General features: G+C 31.4%; 1 long non-coding RNA gene across 1 annotated transcript in view; it reads right to left on the bottom strand.

The window, feature by feature from the left end:
• Window positions 1-20,264, bottom strand: part of LOC145283826 (uncharacterized) — a 365,091-nt gene that overhangs the window by 37,863 nt on the left and 306,964 nt on the right. The window contains exon 5 of the long non-coding RNA XR_013868765.1: window positions 3,403-3,642. This is a non-coding gene — a long non-coding RNA (uncharacterized LOC145283826). The remainder of the gene's footprint in view (window positions 1-3,402; window positions 3,643-20,264) is intronic.

Genomic DNA, 20,264 nt, shown 5'->3' with positions numbered 1-20,264 from the left:
TGGATTTTATTCATGTCAAACGGTGTTTACTATTCGTCCATAGTATTTAATTTTCGTGTGAAGCCTTTTATGTCAGATCTGGTCAAAAGCTTGGATATATCAAGAGCTACAACTCTAGCTTCCCGGCCTTATTTAGTGCATGGTATATTTGTTCACTGATGGCAGTTTAAATATTTGCGATAGAACGGGTTTGCCTAGATCCATATTGTTGGCCAGAAAGAAGATTAACATTTCTGAAATGACGAACTAGAGCTTAATTTGCTGAAGAATTTAACGAGAACGGCAGAGGACTGATTGTGCGATTGTGCGTGTAAGTTCTGTCACACACATTCTTCAATACTGGTATAATAAGTGCAATTTTCCAGCCATCAGCGAAGAAAGACTCACATAGGCATTTGTTGAAGAGTTGTAAAAGTATAGGCGCTCGCTCAATAGAGCATTTCTTATTAAGCATGGCAGGGATAAGAGCAAGTCTATACGTCTTGGACGTGTCTATTTGTTATGGCATCACAAATATGAGCGGCCCTGTCGGTGGGGCATTAGAATACGCCGACTGTCTTCCTGCAGAGGATATGACCTAAAACTATATCCGATGGTGAGGCCCCACCTTGCGGGCTTTGAGGAGTGTGGAGCCACCCTTTAATTGCCATTGCTCCCAGGCCCACTCTGGCCCGGAGTGGTAGTACCTGTTAGGGTCCCAACTATGGGTATAATAGAATCTGACGTAAAAAAAATACTCCATTAAAAATCGTTCTTCAAAATAACTAGATTCGGCATTAAATAACCTGAAAAAGGTTGATATGCCGTAAAACAAAGACAACCAACAACCAACCAACAAATATGAGCACAGCGGAGGTTCAGATCTACGTGTATAACTTATCTGTGCAAAGAGAAATTTATAAGGTTTGAGCAGTTTCAAGACAGATTAAAAGGGAACCATCAGAGAAGCAGGTCAGCTTTCTCGGTTGCCGTGTAGGCGATTTCATGATTTGATATTGGTGGAGAAATTTTTGATTGTTCATTGTTTATCACACGGCGTCTTATTTTCTGCAACTCGACACATTTCTTAGTTACTACTTTATGCCTTTTCGAAGCTGTAGCCATTTCACTGTTTCAGTTATTTTAACCTCATATAAACTTCTGTCTATTTGTACTTGTTGCAGACAAGTCATCGGAATACATTCTACCATAGCACAATGTCTGCGGTATATGTTGAAGTAATCCATTTGGGAGTGTTAGGCTGCTATACGATTGTAAGAATATGAGTTTCAGTACCTGACTTGTAAAATTTAGTTTTCTCATTAGTACCTTTTTTAGTCGATACAGAATACATATTTATCCATTGGACATTTCGGTGTGTTCTATGGTTGCTCCCTAATTAGTCCTCGTGAAGAATTTTTGAATCGATAACTTGGGGTGAAGTCAACCAATATCACAACGTCATCGACATTCTCATGTGGATTGTTGACATTTATAACAAAATCCTTGGATACTTTAATAGAGAATTGGTCTAAAAGTAAGGATTGTCGATCTTTACGGTCTTTCAGGAGTTGTGTACATATCTTTCTGCGTTAAGGAATGCAACACAGAGAAACTGTTAGATTATCGTAACCCCGACGCGCCCGCGTCGAATCTACTCCAAACAAAATAATGGCGCGCTGCCTTAACAGTAAAACCCAATTGCGCGCGCGTGGATGTATAAGCATCGTTTCAGCTTCACGTACATTTCCCTTTCCCCACCCACGCAAATTCGGTGGATCTTAAAGGAATCGTCAGTTGTTCGTGCGGATGTCACTTAAAGCGTCTTAAGTCATAAGAATGTTATTCTTTTCATCCAATCGGATTACAAGGAAAACAAATTTAAAAAATGTTTTTTCTGAATGCCTCTCTGGAGCCGGTCGGAGAGGTATAAAAAGGGCATTTTTGAACTTAAACTGCACTCGACCTTGGCGTAAACATCAACATCGACCGGTCCAATTAATTCCTCCACGTGGATACGGACTTGCAACCCTAATGCACTTTTTATTACCCTTTTCTATCTCTCCGCTAAGTAAGCGGCGGACTTTTTATATTGTTCAATTCTTCGTAAAAAAACTGTTATTTCTAACCAAGAACTTTCATTTTTCTACATCTTTTCATTCAATCACCTCAGTCGCAGGAAGAGACTTTCAATCAAACAGAAACTTTCTTATCTTCTCTTTTCATTCATTTACAATTAAAAAAAAATAAATTTGGTATTTAATTCATCCGTTCGTCTCAGTCATCTTTGCTTGATTGTTTCAACTCCATATTTACACTAAATTCCTATCACTATTATTATTATTTATTATTTTGAATTTGCGGGATTAACATCGACACCCGTTAGTCCCGCAACAAGATGTTACGACTTCGTGTTTTTAACTAGGGAAACCAAGCCAACTACTGTGATGGACATTAAACTCTCAATATACAAGAACATAGACGTTCATATCTAAGGAGAGCTGCATCCATACTGTGAAAACGTGGTTAATTTTTATTTCTGATTCAAAGAGGAACAGTAGAAAAATATAAGTAACACACAGTGTTGTAAGCTTAGTGTAAAACATACAGACGATGCTCATTTGATTTTAAGCTTTACTAATTAATGGGACCGTGTTACGAAGATATACCCCAAGTCCGTGTATTTATCAATGTAAGTTTGTAAGGAACATAAATTTTTCCTGTCGTGTAAAAGTAGTTAGAGTAGCTTAGTTTCTCTTAATGCTTTGATATCCGTGAGTTTACTAGCAAAAAAGGTCTACATCATCTAAATTAGTTCTAAGCCCATGAATATTTTTGCATGCGAATCTCTAAGGAAGTGGGCGAATTGGTTTTGCTGGAGTTGTTGTTTAGTTGAACGAGTTTTTCTTTGCTTTGGAGGTGATTACATCTGAGTTTTTGTAATTTAAGTGCAGAGTAAGTTAGGCGAAAAAGTCAGTTTGATTTCAAATATGGACACATATGTGTAGTATTAGTCGATTTTTGTCGAGATGGTTGTAGTTTCGAGATTTACTGCATGGCCTATGTCCACGCTGTGTGATATCATGATTATTGCAGTGCTTGCAATCATCCTGCTATTTTAAAACTGATAATAGAGCAGCTGCAGTAAGAGTTAGAGCTCTTGTATTGTCAGTCGAAATAAGCAGCAAGACGAACTGTCAAAACATTAGCCACAAATTGTTAGACAAGAATAACCCAGACTAGTTTCATATTACATGAGTGGCATGCAAGCTTAACTTAAAGAGAAATAGACAAAGCACTGTGTCTCTCTGATGCGTATATGATTATATACATGAATCTGGCGTATAAACAAAGATGGAGTCTTAAACTGGACAGTAGACAGAGTCAACTTATTTCTTTCGACAATAGACAAAGTCGACTTACTTCTTTTGTAAACAGGATGAGTCAGTGGAGACATTAGCAATATGGAGGCTGCCGTCCAGAGCTAAGGAGGCTTTCGTCCCATGTACGAGCGTTTGGTAATATGACGTGAGGTAAGTAACACGGATTTTACATCAGTTATTCTTCTCCCAGATGAATGACGTAATAAGGTTTGCGGGTCGGTCACTCCGAGATGCGTAGTTCCGCGCCATGATTTAAAACCAGATATTTATCTATCCCCGCCTGGAAAATATAAATAAAATATAGATGAATTATAAAATTGAAATATAAATAACTGATATTTAATATCTGCTCTATGATGTTCTTCAACTTTCTAAAGGAATTAAAATGAGATAGAAGGTAGATTAACTTCTAATCACAGATATGTAGTATATATTTCCAAAGCATAAGTTATAATTAGTTTTTTTTTTATTAATTTAAGTTAGAGAAAATGATTTAACAATGATGAAAATATACACTAGGTAATAAATGATAAGGTTTTGAGTGTGTAACGATTTAAAATAATACCTTTCATACAAAGCAGATACAGGCATTCATAATTCTATGTGGAATTAGCATTGGACCAATCGCCTTCCAGGGGAGAGTCGTGTAGTAGACGTTTATTGGTTACCAGAAGGGGTGAATCTTACCAACCCACCCAGGCTCCGCTATCATTAAAAGGGTTGCACGTACATTTAAACTCGTTATGTGGAGAGAGTTCTAAACAGTTCCAGTTGAGTTTCAAAGAGTTCGAACTGACTTCTAGTGCGGACAAGTTAAGTTGTGGGCACTGGCAGATAGCTGAGCACACATCTCTGGGCAGAAGGAAAGTCAGGCGAGATGAAAAGCTGACCATATTTTCGAATTTTTTAAGGAAGCGAAGAAGATGATAACTCTAAAATCCACACTCTGATAAAAAAAAATCCCTTAACTTGATACATCTTAAAATTCTGGTAATTAAATCCCTTGAAAAGGAAAGATCGATGGACTGACACATTAACAGAGTTTCTGCAAGAGAAATACAAGCAAATGATTCAAAATTCCCGTAGAATTCTGTTTAAGATCATTTTACGTAAGAAAGAAAGAATTTATTAGTTGTGTCTGTCGTGAAAATAAAAAAATATATATAATTAAGTAGGAATTCTACGACAATTTCGTTAACAAGTAGTGAGAGGGAGAGGAAAGGCCTTCCACGCTTCTCTGACACTTAACTGACAGATACTGCTGATCGGTGCTGAGTAACTGAGATACGGAAAAAAGAATACATGTGCAACTATTTTTTAAACATTTTTTTATTTAACAAATCTTTACAAACGTTCAAACGAATTGTTTAGAATATATACTCATAACATGAACCAAAGACGAATTGTAATTTATTTCTTTCCATTTTTCTACCCATAGTTGATTATTGCTTCAGTGTGTTATTGTTCATAATTTCTTCCACAGTAATCTTATGAACAACTGTGATTCAAAACCGACTACGTCGAGGTTAGGGTTAGGGTTAGGGTACGCTCTTTTGTACGATAAAACCACTGCACGCGTAACGAGAAGAATTGATAATTTATAATCACTGAAATAATGAATAACAGGAATTGGCAATCAAACGAAACTTGTGACGTCATATCCCCAGTGACTTTTAACCCGGATTAAAATAATACAACATGGGGCGTCTAACAAATATCACATTTAGAGTCCGACACCGAATACTAAGGATTCAATACCCGACTCGGTCCCAACGGTAGATTAACTATAACGCTGGGCTAAATATTACAATTGATGGCTGTGGATTACAGGATAGAAGTCATCATATTCGAGTGAGTTTTATAATTAGATAATACATTAAGTGATGAATGAATAATCGAACAAATAACAATATATATTATTCAATCAAATATGCCAACAAAGTATAATAATAAAGAATAAAAAATACACTCATAGATTTTAAAGAAAGAATCTTTTCATCAAAAGAATAGTAAAAAAATCAGTTCAAAATATTGTTTGTTAGCATATATTTAGAAATACATGATAACACATTTCCAGCGAGCGAAAATATATCTACAACAGAATTACAGAAAATTAAAATGGAAAAGAAAATATCCTAATGATTAAACAGTCCACGAAATTTTACACAATAAAAATCTGAAATCCGAAGTATATCTATTTAACTATATCTGTTAGTGTGGGTATACACACACACACACACACACACACACACACACACACACACACACACACACACACACACACACACACACACACACACGCATATATATATATATATATATATATATATATATATTCTTCAGAATAGTTTTTATGGAAACGTGAGATTGTAAGGTTTACAAAATATTACTGGCAGTAATATTTTGTAAGTTATCCCATTTAAACAAGAATTGCTGATTCTGATAAATTTATTATTTTGACTTTCCATGTCTCACTGACTTTAGCAAATAGGGTACATACCTTTATTAGTATTTGCTAATATTTTCTCTTCTCTGATGAGATAGTAGACATCGAAACCCTATAGGTTAAGGAGATTCATTTTCTAAAGCATTCTTTGTCTTGCTTAGAATAATAAACATTCTTTGATATGAAACTCAAAAAAAAAAAAAAAAGAGAAAGTCCGCCCACCTAACTTGTAACAAATTACCACGTGACTAGGAAAAATGTATATATAAGTAAATTAAAAAAACAATCTACATTTATTTCTACAATATGCCTGAGGATGATAGAAGTACTTCTGTCGAAAGCGCTCGCGATCATGGATCCAACATATACAATTTCGAGAAGAACACAAAAAGGACTATTCGGAGATTAGAGAAGACAAAAAGGAAAATTGTAAAACAGAATAATTCCGTGCTATTAAATAATATTTGTCTAAATGAGAAAATGCTGCCTAAATATGCACAATATATATATATATATATATATATATATATATATATATATATATATATATACTAGACTACCCGTGACCCGTTGGGTAAGTATGTTATATTAGCTATGGAATTCATGTATGAGCGTGACACGTGTGACGTAAAGAAAATAGTTTTTTTTTGACATAACAGAAACATTTCTATGGAAGAATATTAAAATGAAAAAAAAAAAGAATATAAATAGATTTCTATGAGTCGTTCTGTTTATTATAATTGATTATTTAAAAAAAAATTGCAGTTACTGAATTATAAGTGGTTGGCCATACTTATAGGTAAATGTGCACTGAACAGATACCATAATACTTATCATAGTTAAATTCAAACTTTTATACATCTATTTTTTTTTCATCGTTCATTTTTGTATTACGTTTAAGTTATTTTAAACCCCACTCTTCCCATGTTAAATAATAATTTCGAAATAATAACGTTAATATTTCAGCGTCCCAATTTTTCTTTTGTTTTTGTTTATTTTAAACCTTACTCCTCCCATGTTAAATAATAATTTCGAAATAATAATGTTAATATTTCAGCGTCCCAATTGTTCTTTTGTTTTTTCGCGTTTAAATTATCCAAATAAACAATTCTTAATACTGTCTGCTTTTTTTACATCATTCATTTCTGTATTACGTTTAAGTTATTTTAAATCCCACTCTTCCCATGTTAAATATTGATTTCGAAATAATGACGTTAATATTTCAGTGCGCAGGTCATGCGTGCATGCGTAAACCGATGTCGTAAAGCGGAAAGTGGGTTACACACATCGTTACAAGGTCACTTGAGTTTTATAATTTTATATATATATATATATATATATATATATATATATAATCTTTCATGCGCACGAGTACTAGTGTTTTATGCTTTCACTATTATTCAGTATAGGAAGTAACGATCGTCACTGGTCGAAAGATTCAAACCCTGTAACGAATTCACCTTCCACTACATTGGTAATAGTCGTTACTTCTGGGCTACCGTCAACTGCCACAAGAATCAAGCAATATTTTACTATTTTAAAGCCAAACACAAGCAAACCATTATTAAGACGATCTAAAGTGATCGAGCGACAAAAATAGTGATCTCGCACAAGCCCAGCCGACCGCGTTTTATTTCCTAGACAGTGTTAAACTTCGAAGAACTTACTTCTTAAGTAGGCGAAATAATAAGCTATAAATAATTATTTTTGTACTTATAGATAAGTTTTTCATGCAATTGAAATCATCAATGTTGTAAGTGACGATTGGTGCTAGTCAATTGATCCGAACTCCACCACGAAGCTACCTTTGACTACATTTGCAAAGAACCTCTCAAACAGAATCAAGCGCCACTAGCATAGAGGGAGATTTATTATTTATAAAGCTAAATAGAGGCATAACGTTACTAAAATAATCTGATCAGGTGAACAGACATCGCGATCTCATATAAAGCCAGCAGACCGATTTTCTTTCCCATTGCTCAACTTTTAAAAACTTACTTCTGCAAAGGGCGAAATAATACTTATTTTCATACTAATAGACAGTAATGTTTCATGCTTTCACAATCATCAGTGAAGGAAGTGATGATTGACACTAGTCAAAAGATTATACACACACGTATCATAAGAAAATATATTATGTACATGTATTAGTTTCAGACATTACTTAAGTATCAATAAAGCTTGCTTATTGTATAAAAATATGTTACGCAAGTTAAAACAAAACGGTTTGCGTTACACTCGAACAATATTTTCTTCTGGTACTGTCGACGTTTTTCTAGGAGTAGAACACAAATAAATGTATCCGTTAAGCTTGCTTACTATTAGTATATTGTATTACACACGCAAACGAATATATATATATATATATATATATATATATATATATATATATATAGTAATTTATAAAATATATATGGCGATTAAGCTACACTGAATATTCTGCGTTTCATCCACTATAGGATTCGTCAGGCTATTCGTTAGGCGCATAAGCCTGACGAATCCTATAGTGGAGGAAACGCAGAATATTCAGTGTAGCTTAATCGCCATATATATTTTATAAATTACTAGCTAGCTCTACCTACGTATTGAGCACTTTTGAAGTAAATACTTAAAGTTTACGCATAAATCTATACTTTCGTATATTAGGTTTATGTGAGTAAATGAAGTAGTTATATATATATATATATATATATATATATATATATATATATAGTTCAGCTGCTTATATATTCATGTGTGTGATCATGTACGTCATTGGGTAATGCTATTTTCCTTTTTTTTTGACATCTAGAAATCAGGTTTTTTGCTTACAGAGGAAAATCTTAAGCATCTTTTTATAAATATTTTCTATTTCTGCTGCCTGTTTTTTTTTCTTTCACGTTTACCGGTTTATTTTTTATTCGTTTTACATATTTTGTGATTTACTATTGCATTTTTTTCCTTTTCTTTTTACTTGTTCTCTTTCAGAACGAAATCAATGTTGTAGCAACCATTTTTCCATTTTCCTGTTTTCAATTTTTCCAAAAATGCTGACATTTCTGTTACTTTTACGAAACTAGAAATTCGTATTACAACTTTTTCTTATTCTTTTCAGTCTTTTAAATTTATTTTTGCTCTATTGCTGTTTTCTGGTAAAAGCAGTATTTTTTATGTAGAATACAAATATTTACATATTTTTCTTTTTGAAAACAAATATATATTTCGACTATTTTAAAAGTAAGGCATAGACGTTTTAACTTTTTTTTCTAAATTGCAAAATGTATACATATATTTTATTTATATAGTAATGTGATATAATTAGAGTTGTGAAACATAATCTCTTGGACAATAAAACATAGTCATATATCTTTAATGAGTGAGATAATTCATATTGAATAATTGGACATTTGTTTCATATACTAACAGGTCAGTCCAGCTTTTCTCGGGCCCTATGTACTGTTCATAACTTTCTATTCGGCTACCGTTAACCGCGTGAAATAACATTGAAATTTAAACATTTTATTTTTAAGTGTGTTTTACATCAGTCAGAGTGATCTAATCATTATATGATAATATATGCATAAGAGCTAAATTGACCGACTAAATTCGACTGAAGGTGCTCAACTATAAGAAACGAGTTTCTTAATGGGGCTGTCATAATTATTTAGTATTATAATCATTAAATACCTACAGACAGTAGTGTTTCATCCTTTCGGGAATCATCAGTGTAGAGTGTCACGATTAACACCAGTTGATAGATTCGAACCACGCGACAGAAGCCATCTCTGTCTTCAATAGCAAGGACTGTATATATTCGGCAACCGTTAACCGCGTGAAATAACGTTGAAATTTAAACATTTTATTTTAAAATGTTTTTTTTACGTCAGTCAGTGTGATCTAATCATGATGTGCGCATATATATATATATATATATATATATATATATATATATATATATATATAAACCCTGTGTATCGCTTTATTGTAGATCAATATTTTTTTAATTTTGTAATTGCTATGAATTGCAGAAAAGTGAAATTTAAGACTCTCGAAGAGCATAACAAAGTGCCTTATTTCCCTAAATTTTTTAATTTGAACAAATATTTTGAAAGTTATGCTAATTTTTCTATTTTCTGGCAATTTAAAGTGTGTATCACTTTATTGCAGACCTCCCAAAATGCCTAGAAAGGGTCGATTGACAACTAGTGGAAAGGAACATGTTGTTGCAGGCGCTGCAGAAGGTTTATCTCTCGTAGATCTAGCCAAGGAGATTGAAAGAGATGGAAGAACATTGTCTTCATTCGTTGAAAATACGAACATCAAAGCAAGGAAGGATAAAACCACAAGAAAGTCCAGAAAGATACGCTGCAATATCTTAAACGAAACGTCAAGAAGCATCAAGACTATAGCAACATCCGTTTGAAACCAAACTCCCGAGGAAAAGCGTTTGGATGTGGGCCAGAAAAACATGAAAACCAGCTTTGAAAATATTATTTTCACCGATGAGCCCAGAGCAACCCGTGATGGGTGGGCTAAAGTTTGAAATCCTCTTGGATTGTCTCTCCCCTATCGATTCCATCGTCAACAGGGAGGTGGAGATGTCATGTTTGGGCTGGAATAATCTGCAATTAACTAATTAGACCATTTCAATTGCCAGAAGGTGTCAAACTGACAAACCAGTCTTATATATTATTTTTAAATGAGCATTTGTCACCATGGTTTGATGACCTTCCATTTGCACGTCACCGCAAATTGTTTTTTTTTTTATGCACGACAATGCGCCATCCCACTCAGACAATGATGTGACATCTTAACTTAAGTTATTAAGCATAGGTGGAGAAAATTAGATAACATGGCAACTTCGGTCTTCAGATATAAACCCAATTAAGCAGCTCTGGTCAGTAATAAAAATGAAAACTTTTGAAGGAGGTGTTCCATTTTTGTCCAAGGATGAACTTTGGGGGAGGATTTTGGAGGTTTTCATAGCATCACATCATCTCAAATCCGCCGATTGACATCATCAGTTCAAAGAGGCTATTCAAAGTGATTTTGAAGCATGGGAGTTATGTTGATAAATAAATATTTCCTTTATAAAAAAATAACGTGAAATTTGTTCCTGTTTGTGGTTTATATTGTTATGAATGTTCTTTATTTCATATAAATAGAAAGATGAAGATAGAATATTGGTTTATTACCCAAAATATACATTTTTAGAAACTTGCAATAAAGTGATAAACACTTACATTTACCAGAAAATAACAAAAACTAGCATAACTCTAAAAATGTTTGTTTAAATACCAGAAAAATTAGAGAAATAAGCCACCTTGTTACGTCCTTCAATGTACAATTTCTACTTCTGCACGTTTCATTGCAATTTCCAAATTAAAAAAAAAATATCGACCTGCAATAAAGCGATACACAGGCTATATATATATATATATATATATATATATATATATATATATATATATATATATATATGTATATATATATATATATATATATACATTAAAAAAAATTACTTGATTCCTCCAGCCTTGACAGACGTGTTTTAAATATTCTCTCCAGTGCTTTTTCTTTTAATGATTTGAAATTCATTCCATTTGCGATTTTTTCCAAGGAACTCTGTCTTTTGGATCATTTTGGACCATTTGGAATTTACCCATTGGATTGGAAATTTTTAATTCGACCGTTTAGAATTTTACCATTCTTGGATTTTTTACCCTTCACCGGACTATCCATTCATGTGAAATCTTTTTATAATTTTTCTTTTACTTCCTATTCCCCTTACCTCACCCTTTTTTAACCAAGTAAGATCTGTGACTTATTTGTAGTTTCATTAAATACTTTTATATGCAAAATCCGATCCCGCATTTTGCTAATTCCTACCCTCTGATGAGAAGGAGAGTATTTCTTCGACACTCCGCGGATTAAGGACTATCCACTCATCTTGTGCTTCCTTTCTTAAAATTAAATATGTTTTTAACTCTTTTTCAAGATGTCTTTTAACATGTTTTATTAATCATTTGTTCATATATATATATATATATATATATATATATATGTGTGTGTGTGTGTATATATGTATGTATATACAAATATATATATGTACATTTTCGTTGTAAATTTTCGTTTAGTAAAACAAAATTATGATGACTTTACTGGTATTCAAGATCGTAAAAAACGGGAGGAGGTGATCGACCTTTTTTATGACTGGTTTCCATAGCAACCACGTTGTTTCAACAACTACTGATTAACCCGCGAAAAGACAAGTAACATGTGAAACACAGAGAACTGAAATAATATATAATAATTAATGGTGAAACTTTTTCAAAGCTAATCTTTAAACCCACCCTACACGTTTTGCAATGTTTCTATGCATTTTTAAAATGTTTGAAACTGATGACCCTACCCTACTCAATTTCACTTTTCTGCTTATACCCCCGCTACCAAACTTGAAAAAAATGCTAACGATTACAAAATTAACTACATCGACAGAAAGAAGGATCTCATTGTACGTTACATTTCTTGAAGAAAGTAATCCCCAACGGTAAAATTTTAAATTTCAATTATTAAAAAAACTACTTCTATATTGAAACGTATTAGCCAAAAAATGTATATTTTGATGACTTGTTAAGATGGAAACTGCGTTGGGTAAATGGATGAAAATTAGGTTTTTTAAATGGATTCAAATTGATCAAGTAGTTTTTCTTTAAATTAGAAAAACATATTTGCTTTATTTTGTTTGGAACACTCCCACTTTCAATAGAAAATACAGATAAAATATCGTAAATAAATAATTTTGGAAAACCGTATTAAAAAAACAAGTTCTACTTTTAATCACGCACGATTTGGGTAAAGAAAATATTTTTCCAAAAATATGTAGGTTCACCTGAACAATCGTAATCCATCGTTACAATTTTTTTCCTTTTCGTCTTTTGTCAACTATTTTTGCGAATTATTCAACACAATCTATCAGATTATAACAAAATTGAAAAAAATCACTATTTTAAGATTTGGAAGGGGGTTCAGTTTCATATACAACGTTCTATTAAATCGAACCCCTACTTTCAGCACTGATTAACAGCCCCGATTTGACGTTGGCTTTTCAGTCCCCCCGGCATTTTTTATTATCTTGTTTTCTATTTTTCGTGACTTTTCACTTTCAGAAAAGTTCCGTCTGTTCCCCCTGCTATCCGTAATTATTTTTCATTTAGTCTACTCGTTGGCTCTTAAATGGTCAGATGAAAAAATATTCAAAATAGAAAGTGATTTCGAAATTATATTGTCTTTTATTGTCTTGAGAAAACACATTTTAAATGATAAGTGAAAAATAAAACACAGGAAGCCTCAAGAGCACTACTATAAGCACTAATAAAAATTAAGGAGCCCCTACTAAAAACACTACTAAAATCAAGTTTCTATCTCCCTCCTCATTGAAGAGAAAATATGTTTGTAAGTAAAAACTGAAAAACAAAAATCGTCAAAAACCACAAGAACGCTACTAAAATCAGTAAATATGGTTATACATATGATTAGAGTTATGTATTGTACATTTATGTTAAAATCAGTTAATTAAATTTTTTTGTAAGTTAAACACGTAAAAATAAGTTAAAACAAAAAGAAAATACTGTGGCCATTGTGTATGCTTCAGATCGCAGAAGTGGCTTTTAATAAGTGACTTAAGACAGGGCGCCCATGGAATAGGTAGGCAGACAATTTTTTGAAACCGGAAGATAAAAATGGAATGGACGATTTTAACGCCCAAGCAAACTGATCTGAGTTATATATATATATATATATATATATATATATATATATATATATATATATATATGTGTGTGTGTGTGTGTGTGTGTGTGTGTGTTTCTGTGCGTGTGTGTATATGCCTGTCTAGACGCACTTATGAGTTGTGAAACAGCGAAATGTGAATATTTATATATTTGTAAATATAAACTATTTTCCAAAAATCAAATATATATATATATATATATATAATATGTTTGTAAAATCAAATATATATATGCGTGTGTATGTATGTGTGTCTGTGTGCACGCACGATCGATGTTATATCTATAGAAACGTACGGTAAGTACAGACTTGGGATATGTATCAAATGTATCTTTTGGATGATCGATATTCTCAGATTTAAGTTTCGTAGATGCTTCCTATCTTTCAATATTGTACATGTACCGGATGTGTGACCAGAATATATTTGTATGCATGAAATGTATTTCCTATGTACAATGGATTCTATTAATTATTAAGCACTATTATATAATTAAAGATTTTCAAGATTTAAATCTGTTGATTACAAACCTTATCTTTGTGTCTACACACGCACACACACACGCGCGCACACGCGCACACGCGCACACACATATATATAATAAGAGTTAACCAACGTAAAAACTTCTACATATATATATATATTATATATAAAAACTTCTGCATATATATATATATATATATATATATATATATATATATATATATATATATATATATAATCGTGTTGACACACCGGTTCTCGTCAAATCACAGAAGTTAAGCAACGTTGAACTTGGTTAGTACCAGTTAGTTGACAATTTGGGAATTCTAGGCGCTGAATGTGCTCTCCACTTATCTGGGCATTTGTTCCCAGTCGTCCTGTACATACACTTCACTTGTCACTGGTATTTTACAATGTCGAGTCAGGAGAGTTCTGGTTGGAGATTGCCCACCTCCAGCCACAAGAATTTCAACGCTGGAACCCCTTTGTGGGTAGTCATAATCTGTAAGACTGAAAAACCGAATATATATATATATATATATATATATATATATATATATATGTGTGTGTGTGTGTTTGTACATGTGTGTGTATGTGTGTGTGTCTCTTTGTTTGATCGAGTATATTTTCAACTTTCTTTTTTCTACTCCTTGTGTGTTTGATTGCGACAATTCGTGTGTGTAGTAATTAACTGCTTAATAAATCGATAATGAAAATTTAAATTACCGGAAAAAGCGTGAAAGACGTTTGACGTCTGAACATGATTGAGCATTTAGATTATTTAGATTATTAAGATTATTTCGGTTTAAAAACAAGAACAGATATTTGGAGTATAATCTCATTCAATCTTCTCGTTTACTTGTGAATATATTATTTTATTCATCAACGTTACTAACCTGGGAAATTATTTTCATGAATATATTATTTTATTCATCCATCAACGTTACTAACCTGGGAAATTATTTTCATGAATATATTATTTTATTCATCCATCAACGTTACTAACCTGGGAAATTATTTTCATGAATATATTATTTTATTCATCAACGTTACTAACCTGGGAAATTTTTGTCATGAATATATTATTTTATTCATCAACGTTACTAACTTGGGAAATTATTTTCATGAATATATTATTTTATTCATCAACGTTACTATCATGGGAAATTATTTTCATGAATATATTATTTTCTTGATCAACGTTACTAACCTGGGAAATTATTTTCATGAATATATAATTTTCTTGATCAACTTTACTATCATGGGAAATTATTTTCATTAATACATGCGAACATCCAACAAAACTGTTATTTATAACTTAAGCGTATTAAGTTGACGAAGGACAAATATTTTTATTGTGAAAGTTAAAGAAATATAAACTCAAGTATATTTGACATGCATGGTACCGTTTATCTGCTCATTTATCCATAGTAATTCTCCACGGAATACAAACCGATACATTGAAGGAGTTTCTATTTACAATGCGCTCCCCACGGGACAGAGTTAGAGCCGTTTTTTATGTGGAGAAAATAAAAATAAACATTGTCTAAGTCGTGAATGGTTTCCCCTCTACTGACAGAGTACAAACTATTGAAGTTATGCATTTGAGGATCAGATACTACACTTGTATCTTGGCCCGCAGAGTGAGTTTATTATATCAATTTCTTGGTTATTATACTAAGCCCTACACTCTTTAAACGTATTGTCTTCCAGTGACAAGTTATTGCCTTAGTCCTGCTCATTTCTACCATCAACTTCACTTGTCACGATTTTCATTCTTATATGAACATTTAACATTTTCAGGTTCACGTCACATACTTTCACATTTATAAAACCTGGTAAGACACATCTGTTTGGCATTCAGAAATCTATGTCGACTCTAATCTCTTCTCAATTCATGACATTTAAGAGATGGTAATCACCCTTTATGTCAAGCAGAAGATATCAGGTGAAATCGGTGAAAGCAATTCTTTCTTTCATTGCCTTTTCCATAACTCAATAGAAATACTGATTTTTACATTTCGTAAGTATTACAATTAAAGTTAAAAAAAAGAATGTGGAAAAACTTATATATATATATATATATATATATATATATATATACATATATATATACACAAATATATATGTATATACATATGCACACATATGAATGTATATATATATATATATATATATATATATATATATATACATATGCATATCTATGTATCTATAAAAGTGTAATTTTCTGTGTGTGTGTCAATTTTCACTCTACAGACACGAGATTTTACATAAGGGGTATTGAGATTTGGGAGAATTTTTTTTAATCGATTTACAGCCAAGTAGTCAAAGTTCAACGATTTTACCTTTAAAAACTCTATCAATCTTCTCCGCGAATTTTTGGTCTAAACACTGTAAATTTTAGATGTAGGTTCCTTGGGCATGGATAAAATTTTGAAATTTTGTATGAGTCGAATACAGTAAATGTTAAGAGATCAAAATTGGGGTCAAAGTTTAAAACCTCTGCAGTATCTACCCAATTACTCAGACACTTTGAAGCATTTGGAATAAAAAAGAAAATGTATTCAGATATAGGGTAAGCCTTTTAACTGTTTTTTGGCCGAAATTTTGGCGGCCAAGGGGTCAAAGGTCAAAAGATTTTACCTTTGTGGTCTCTAGTAAACTATTAAGCCAATTATGAGTCTAAATATTTGATACTTTACATAAAGTTTTGGGGCCATAATGTCGCTATCATGTCAAAGTAAAAAGAGCTGACCTTTGTAAACTCTACCAAACTCATCCGCACATTGTGGGTCAAGACACTTGAAATTTTAGATGTAGGTTACCTGGACATTAGTAAAAGATTTTAATATATATATATACATATTCACATAAAATTATGAACAGTACATAAGGCTTGAGTAAACCCGGGTTGAATCTCTAGTATATCACACACACACACAAATATATATATATATATATATATATATATATATATACGTATATATATATATACATACACACACACAAAAGAAGAATTTTGTTTTAAAAAAGAGGGAAATAAAAACATATTTACACACCCACATATATATATGTATATATATATATATATATATACATATATATATATATATATATATATATATATATATATATATATATATATATATATATATATATATATATATATATATATATATATATAAAGCAAAGGTGTATATGTGTGAGTATATGTGCCGACGTATCACCGATAAACGACAATCAATATTTCAGAAGATTTTAAATAAAAAACTTGCGGAAACTGCTACAAAAATTTTTCTAAAGAAAAACCTGCCATCTTATTGTACACGATTATTTTTGTCTGTGTTTTATCTTTTCTCGTGCTTCGTCAATCTTTAAGTCGTTGATGATTTTGCGCCAATACAAAACAAACCTTACGAGATAACGGTAAAAGTGTGTCAGTAGAGATGAAATCCTAGTACTCAGAAGAGAAATTAATACTTATTTAATTAATAATGTATACTAATTATTTGCGAACATACGATCGAAGACTTAGTTAATTTTCTACACAGTTTTATAATAATAATAATAATAATAATAATAATAATAATAATAATAATAATAATATGTGTATATATATATATATATATATATATATATATATATATATATATTAGTGTTGGGACGATTAATCGGAAAAATCGGAAGATTTGGTGGGGGGGGGTATCGCAATCGGTATCAGAGTTGGAAAAATTGATGCATATTTTCCGATGCCAAAACGATTTTTTTAATTGTCTTTTTTTATTTGATTTTGTTTAAACCAAAATCTTCCATTGGTTGTATTAATGATAAAATAGTAAATATTTATTGATTTTAAATTACCAGTAAAATTAAAATCGATAGATCATCCTCCACAAGTATATTCTTATGTTTAGTAGAATATCTGCAAATTTAACATGTGTTTTTACGAAAATCGGAAGAAATAACAGCTCTATAGTTGAATATTTAGAGATTTATATGAATCGGAATCGGTAATTGTATCGAAACCCGGGAATTTAGTATGGAATCTGTAATTGTATCGGAATCAGGAACAATATTGGGATCGTCCTATCACTAATATATATATGCATATATATATGTATATATATATATGTATATATATATATTCTCTTAAAGAAATATATAGTTTTTGATTTAAAATATTTTATATCTTCTTTATGGAATTACTTGTTTTTAAATATCTAAAATAAAACAACATTGAATGAAATAGGAAAAAATTATAGTAAGTGCTTAATATTTACTGGACAAGATTTTCAAAATATGAGGTTCCACTTAAAAAAATCAACATGGTTTAAAAAAAAAGTTTTAAACTTTTGACTTTACAGGTAAATTTGCACAAAACTATTCTTTTTTTTTTGTTTAAAATTAGATTATTTTATTTATTGATCTTTTATCTTCAATTTGTGATATATAAATCTGAGGTTAGAAATTAAGTATTTTAATAGACATTTCAAAATGGGGGAGGGTAAATTAAAAAAAACGTTTGTCTAGAATATTATATTCTGTTTATTGGAAAGAGCATAAACTTTCACATTAAACCTGAAAATATCTTAAAAATTAAACCAACAGAAAAACTTTTTGATATATGATAAAGCTGTATCCATAATATAAAAGCACTAAAATTTAACGTGCATGTCGTACAAAATATAACCATGAATCTTTTTATACAACTATCAAATTGAAATTGTTTAACTTCAAATGTTATATACAAATGTAGTGTTATTGCTAATAATAAATACTAAAACCGATATTGAATCACTTGCTCTACTTTTATGGAAAAATGGGAAACCCTTTGTGTTCTTTTAAAATGGAATTAAATTATGGATCTGATAAAGCTCTTATTTCTTTAGCTTAATATGTAAGCGAATTAGTTAACAATAATATTCATTATGAATTAAATGTTTAATAAACTTATAAACATATACCTAACAATGTTACACGAATGACCCGGTCTAAGCCGGGTTGACATGCTAGTATATATATGTGTACAGGTGTATATACATGTATGTATGTTCATGAATTAAAATGTGGCACGCGTCTGCGGATGAAATGTCAGAAATTGACAAGCTAAACGGTAATTGTTTCAATATTTCTCACAAATATAAACAAACCTTGTTATTGTTATGAAAAATGTAACAGAAAGGAATCTGGTTATGTGGATGTTTTGAAAAGATTGACAGGAAAAAGTGACAGAAGGAAAAAGATTGCAGTTGGAGATTTGATTGTCAACCGAGTGGACGCCACGATAATTCTCTCTATTGCTCCCTCACTATCTCTCTCTATCTACCGTAAGCAAGAACAACAGGAGAAATAAAAAACGGACTGTTGCTTTCACCAATGGTTGTTGTGTTTTGAATTCTTCAAAAGGTTTATAATATAACAACAAGAGAAAAAACTGTAGTGTATTCATTTGAACGTTTCCTGGGATGAAATGCCCCAAGTTGATGCTTTTTGTTTTTCGAATTCTTTTGCAAATCTTAATAATGTTCTTCGAAAGGCGATTCAGAAATAATGGTTGAATAACTATCAATTTTTAGTTGAAATCTATTCGAGGCTAAGATTTAATTCTCATTTGGCACGATAATTACTAACATTAAATAATTTTAAACCATATTTATAACTTTCACCCAATCATTGCTGACACAACGAGAATAATCTTTGCTGATTAAGTAAATGGTTCGGTTCTAAATTATTACAGTTTAAAAGTCCTTGATAATCATTCTCGCATTAGAAAGTTGAACCTGAAGAAGGTAAAAGGTTTAATCGGCCGGGGCGTTGTACAAAAGAAAACTATGATTAGAGTAATCCAATTTACAGAAATTCATTTATATATTTGCATAATATACAATTTTGGATGTTAAATTTCATACCTTATACCGATCACGGCACTGCCGAAAATTACAAATAAAATATAAAAGTTATCTATTAATATTTCAGACATAACTGTAAGGGACGCCTATACGTTTCTTTTATGCATTAAATGCAGGTTTAATATTTGAAAAAAGTGACTAAAAATCAATAATGCATGATATTGTTAGTTAAATCCAAGCAGAACGAACTCGACCTCTAGAAATTTTGCACCAATTCAAAGCACCTCGATTTAGAGGTAGCTCGATTTGAATCTATAAATGTATACTTTGTTTACATTTGGAAATAAACATAC

This window comes from Euprymna scolopes, chromosome 8 (genome assembly GCF_053919585.1).
Source record: "Euprymna scolopes isolate OS-2025 chromosome 8, ASM5391958v1, whole genome shotgun sequence".
Taxonomy (NCBI): Eukaryota; Metazoa; Mollusca; class Cephalopoda; order Sepiida; family Sepiolidae; genus Euprymna; species Euprymna scolopes.
Note: the sequence above shows the minus strand (reverse complement) of the source record. Positions and strands in the feature narration are given on the sequence as shown.